The 6433-nt window shown below is 37.2% G+C and overlaps 1 pseudogene; it reads right to left on the reverse strand.

Moving 5' to 3' along the window:
• Positions 1-5704: 5704 nt before the first annotated feature.
• Positions 5705-6433, reverse strand: LOC148575272 (secreted RxLR effector protein 161 pseudogene; annotated as a pseudogene).

The raw sequence follows: 6433 nt of genomic DNA on the forward strand, positions 1-6433 counted from the left end.
TCTCAATTATTCAGTTCCATATCAATAATCAATTTTATATATAATAAGGTGAATTTTAGTATGACTATTTATAGTGATTATAGTGATTATATAAGAAGTTAAAATTAAAATTATATTTTTTTATATTTTGGTAATACTTTTTTTAAGTAATATTTTTAAAAAAATATTGTTTAATAATAAAAAATACTACTTTAATTTTAACAATATTTTTAAAATATTATAGTCACCATAGTTATCTTAACATAATTATACTAAAATAATCTATATAATAATTTGGATTTTATTAGTTTATGTCTTAAGAATATAAGTTAAACATACCGTAAAAAAAAATATTTTCTAAAAATTATTATAAAAATTAATTTTTTATATTTAAATACATTAAATAAATCAAAAATATTAAAAAAAATTTATTGTTATATTTTAAAAATGTGTTCTTAGAACACAAATTAATTAAATTCTCATAATTAATTACTTTCGAATTTGAATCCCATTTTGATGACTAATACCCACTCATTCTCATTCTCACTTTTTTCTTTCTTTTTTTTTTTTTCTTCTTTATTTGCCTTTTCTTCTTGTAAAATTTTGCATCTCAATATAAGATGGGTGTCTTTGAATTGATTAAAGTCTATATAGCTTCTATAATATAATTTCAATATTTATTATATTTTTTAAGTTTAATTACTTTACAGGTCCTATAATTTTATTAAATTTTTAATTAGATTTTTATATTTTTTTTAATTGAATCTCTATACCGTAAATTTTTTTTAATTTAGTCTCTACCGTGACAAAAATATTTCAAATAACAGAATGTTCTGTTAAAAAAAAAAGAATATTCTTACCATTATGGTAGAATACTTAATTGATGATACCTCCATATTTTCAAAATACCAAAAGAACCCTTGGCATTTTGTCCCAAAGTCAGAGAACCTTAGCCCTAAGTTCTTTCCGGAGCTCCCTATGTTTCTCTTCCGTCGCGTTTTGGTGTTGTCGTCTGTGGTGTGGTCGTCATCCGTCGGTTGGTCGTCGTCCGTCGCTTGGTGGGTAGCTTTTCCCATACGCGGAAACACTTGAAAGCGACGGATTTGGATCCTCTAAATTTTAGATTTAACTTTAGAGGGTAAAGTATGATCTATCACCATTTATTTTATAGGTGGGACTAAGAGAATATCTGAGAGAGAAAACATTCAATGGTGAGAGATCTCACTTTATCCTCTAAAGTGAAAATCTAAAATTTAGAGGATCCAAATTCAAAAGCGACACCATATGCCTTCTTTCTTCATCCTCCGATCCCAATCCAAAATCAAACCAACATAACATCGTCACCACCACCATTTCCACCATCGCATGAATCTCACCCTTAATTTCAATCCTTATTAAGAAATTTGAAGTAGAAATGGATGACAAAACGCAGCCTCTCAACAAGAAAAGGAAAGTGATGATGAGGATGACAAATTGAGAAAATTTGCGCTGGATAAATTGGAGAAAACTAGTGAAGATTCATTACTTAGCCAGAGCTTGAAGGCTTTTGATAATTCTATTGAGACATTTGCTTCTGGAGCATGAACTGCTTTAGAAAACGGATGGAGAGGGAGCACTGAATTTGTTTAGAGGCTTGAGAATTTAGCACCAAACCTTGCAGGATGTGTACAACAACGTGGGCCTCCAGGTTTTAATGCAACTTCCCTAGTTAGAACATGCAAGACAAGCCCAATGTAATTGCATAATTTAATTACAATTCACCGAGGAAAGAACATAATTGTTGCCAATTACACTCAAGAGTTTAAAACATAGCTTCTTCTTCTCTGAAAAATGCTGCTTTTTTCCACCTCGACCTGGAAATTCAGGTAATAAAATTAACTTTTGGGATTTTTTTAGCACTGATGGTTCAAGATGAACTTGAGAAGGGGGAGGGGGTTGAATCAAGTTAGCTTAAAATTTAGAGTTTCAAACTCTATTGCAGTGGAAGCTTAAGTTGCAGGAGATTATTTGAAATTATCTCATACGCAGAACATTAAAAGAGCAGAGAAGAAGAGAAAGGGGCCAGCATGTATCCTGGTTCGGATTCTCAGTACCAAGAATCCTACGTCCAGTCTCCACCACAAACCATGGTGGAATTTCCACTATAATCCTCAGATTACATACACCAATACTTATTGAATTACTCCCTAATTCAACTAGTATCTACCCCTAAGCTTTCTTCACCAAAGCTTAGCAACTCCAAAGTGCTAACCCAACTTGGAAGGGGAATCTACACAGATTCAATTCTCACCAAGTACTAACCCAACTTGGCAAGGGGAACTAATCCTAGTTCATAAACCTAAATTACATCAGAAAAACAGTGGCTATTTTGCATCACTCTTGCCTTTTCTCTCTTGACTTTTGAATCTCACATAAATGCCTTTTTCAAAACAGAAAATAACGCAAGACAGCTATAACATAAAATCAGAATTAAGCTTGAGTAGAAGAAAGAGATTCCAGCTCTGTGTTAGAGATGGTGCTCTGAATATGTGTGCTGTCTTCCTTAACTTGAAATGATGGAATGGGTCTTCTTATATATCTTCAGCTTGCTTAGAATTTCTGCCTCTTCCATTTCCTTGTGCCAGCTGCTCGTTGGAGCTGTCCTTGATGGCATGCAATCCTTTCTTCATCTTGCTTCACCACCTCAGCTGCTGGAGTAGCTCGACCACTACCTCTGCTGTCCTTGGTGTTTCTTTCTTCCTTGGCATGCTCTTATTTTGCATCCTGCTCCATGATCTCTGCCATACGAGGAGCTTCACCCACTACCTCTGTTGCTTGGCAAGTTTGTGTTTTGCTTTTCCTTTGCTGAAATTTGCTTTACTGTTTGTCCTTGGAGAGGTGAGAGTCCTTGTGTCTTGTTGCTTTGCTAGAGCCCCAGCTGTCCTTGATGTTGACAGATGTCCTTTTCTTTCTTTTCTTCTTTTGCCAACACATAGCCATTTGATTTCTGAATGGTGCCATGAGGAGTGTTAGTTCTTTTCATGGCTGAAGCTTTGCTGGTCTTGGGCTGAGGCAACATAAGCTTGGGCATTTGGGCCTGTTACACTAAAACACACATTAAACCATATTGGGCTTTTCAACCCAATTAAATGTTTGTCATCATTAATCAACCCAAAGTCAAACTAGACTCAACAATCTCCCCCTTGATGACAAACATGATAAAATAGGGAACTTAAAAAAAATTTAAATGAGTTAAGAACACTTCCCTTTGATGACATTCGGATTGTGAGTTGCTCCCCCTGAATGCTAGCATTACTCCCCCTTGATCATGGCTTACATCTTTTCCTGAACAAAACTTAAAAATAGCCAAGACCAATATATCCAAACAATATATCCCAGTAATGGAAGCACAGAGCAATTAACACTAAGCACAACACAAGATAAATCATAGCACCACAAAACATTGTTCTTAACTATTACTGTTAATCCCTAAGCCAAAACTAACATTCCTTTTCTTTTCTCCCCCTTTTGTCATCAAGGGAGGAAAGGAAAAAAAAAACAACCTGCACAAAATTTGTTAGTGGCTGGTGCATATAGTTTAAGTAGCAGAGTAGTTAAAGTCTTTACAGTCATCCAAAATATTTAACAAGTTCAAAAGGAAACTAAGTCATAATCACAGATGAGATAAAATGAGCTAGGCATCAGAGTTGGATTCATCAGAGGTTCCATCGTCCTCCCCCTCATTGTCAGATGTGGTGAGGCCAACCTCAACATCCTCCACAAAGTCCCTCAGAATGCGAATCCTTCCTTTGGTCTTCTTAAGAGCATTCTCCTCCAAAACTTGATTCCTTTTGCACTCAGCACCATGATGGAGAAGAAGGTCAGTCAGATTGATAAATTCTTCAAGCACATTCTTCAGAATGCGGGTCATGACCTTGATTGTAGTGGATGTGGAAGGGGAAATCAGAGGATCCTCATCAACAGAGGAAACATCAGTGCTGTCTTCAGTTTGGCGACGCTTGGGAGCTGTTTTCTTTACTGCACCACCCCCTTTAATATATGAGTTACAATCTATGGCAATTTCAGCCCCAAAATCAACATTGTAATATTGAAAAATTTTTGTAAGAAGCATGCCATATGGTAACGCATTTTTGGTACTGACACAAGCATACATATGCCTTACAAGTAAGTAAGCAAAAGAGATGGGAATTTTTGAAAGCAGTGCATACAAAACCAGTGTGTCACAGAATGAGACGCGTTGAAAAGAGCCGCTCTGAGGCAAGATGACATGGTTCACAATCCTATGCAGCTGGGCACAGACTGGACCAAGAGACTTATGAGTTGGAGTGTTACCTTCTAAGAGAGGGATATTGATACAGACAGTACTTAGGGCATCAAAGTATGAAACATTGAGTGTTTCGTCCCACTTACCAGAGGTGTAGACATCAGGGCCTCGGTCCTGGTAATCTAGGGCTTTGCCTAGGTGATATTTGTCAAGAATGATCACTTTGCCTTTAACGAAAGAGGCGATTCTCCCTTCTTTGTATGACATGTTGCTATAGAACTGTTTTACCAAATCAGGGTAAATTTTCTCTTTGATGGACAGTATGGATGTCCAACCTTGATATGCAAATAATGGGGTAAAGTTCAGGCCTTTTTTACGGAGTTTGTCAAGATTGACAAGCTTCGAGGGACAGAGTTTACGCTTGTAAATATCTTTGCAGAAAAACAGATAGTTCATGAGAGATTGAAAACGACGACGATCAAAGGACTCATCAGGAAAATCAGCATAAAATGACTTGTAAGCAATAGGATTTGAGAGTCTAGGTTCAGCAACAGGACGGAGGTCAAAGCCAATGACTGTACCGCGAGTATGGCGATTCTGAGTAGGGCGAGTCTCTTCGTCTTCGTGAAGAGGCCTCTTTCCTCTGGAAGAGCTGTGTTTGGAAGAACTCGGCTGAGAAGTGTTTGGTGGAGGAGGAGGTATGGGGCGAGGAGCAACGCCAGGGCGGCGAGCAGTGGTCTTCGTGCGGGCCATGTCAGGAGAAGGGTTTGGAGGTGGAGATGGTGAGGAATGAGTGGGGGAATGAGAGGGAGAAGAGTGTGAGTGATCAGAACGGTGGGTGCCACTGTGGGAGCCTCTGTGAGCAACTCTCTTCTTTCGAGCCATATTTATAGAAGCACTGGTTCGGAGAAGATGAAGGAGTGGAGAATGGAGAGTGTGGTGTGAATGGATGCATGCAGTGGAAAGTTATTATAGGCCTTAGAGAAGTGTAAAGGTTGCACCTTGAAAAGATAAAAATCCAAACTTTGAAAAACGTTTTGAAAGTTACAGCTGTAACCTTCGTACGTTTGAAATAAGGATAAAAAGAAACAAAGGAGAAATTAAAGTGTGGATGCAAATGAAGTGAAGCCGATTTATACAAAGTGCAGATGCCAACAAAAAATTGAGACTGACAAAAAATGAAGTGAGTCCAGCTGTCAAAAAATTTAAAATGGAATTTAAGCCCAATAAAAATTATGAAAGCCCACTTTTAGAAAAAATTTAGGATGTCCCAAAGTTTTTCAATAAAGGAAAACGCCCATAGATGCAGAGACTGCTTCAGCACTAGATGTCTATCATGTATTGTGTTCAGAGTTGAATCCATTGGCTTCATAGTAATTTAATGAACTTTACTCATCATCTGCCTAAAAATATCACCGCGATTCAAGAGACAAAACACAAAAGATCTCATTATCAGAAACATTAAGAAAACAGAGATGAAGTTAGAATGCCCAGTTCAGTTCTCAACTTGTAGAACCTCTCCTCTATCAATGGTTTGGTGAATATATCAGCTAGCTGACCCTCAGAATTAACAAACTGAATATCTAAATTTCCATTTTGCACATATTCTCTTATAGAATGAAAACGAACTTCAATGTGCTTTGTTCTAGAGTGCAAAACAGGGTTTTTGGAAATATTGATAGCACTCATGTTGTCACAAAATAATGGAATATTTGAGACATTCAATTTATAGTTAGCTAGTTGAGTTTTCAGCCATAATAATTGAGAACAACAAGAGGATGCTGCAATATACTCAGCTTCGGCTGTTGACAGTGCTACCGTAGCTTGCTTTTTGCTGGACCAAATAATGAGAGATTTCCCAAGAAAACAGCACATGCCACTTGTGCTTCTTCTATCAGTCCTATCCCCAGCAAAATCTGCATCACAGAAACCCACTAATTGAAAAGAATCAGTCTTAGGAAACCATAACCCATAATTAGTGGTACCAAGTACATATCGGATGATCCTCTTGACAGCAGAGAGATGTGACTCCTTAGGCTTTGGTTGAAACCTTGAGCAGACTCCAACACTTTGGATGATATCAGGCCTTGAGGAGGTTAGATACATTAGGGATCCAATCATCCCTCTGTAACGTGTCTCATCAACATCTCTACCAAGTTCATCCTTATCAAGCTTGATGTTAGGATGCAT

This window comes from Arachis ipaensis, chromosome B2, assembly GCF_059453495.1.
Source record: "Arachis ipaensis isolate K30076 ecotype BB chromosome B2, ASM5945349v1, whole genome shotgun sequence".
In the NCBI taxonomy this organism is placed as follows: Eukaryota; Viridiplantae; Streptophyta; class Magnoliopsida; order Fabales; family Fabaceae; genus Arachis; species Arachis ipaensis.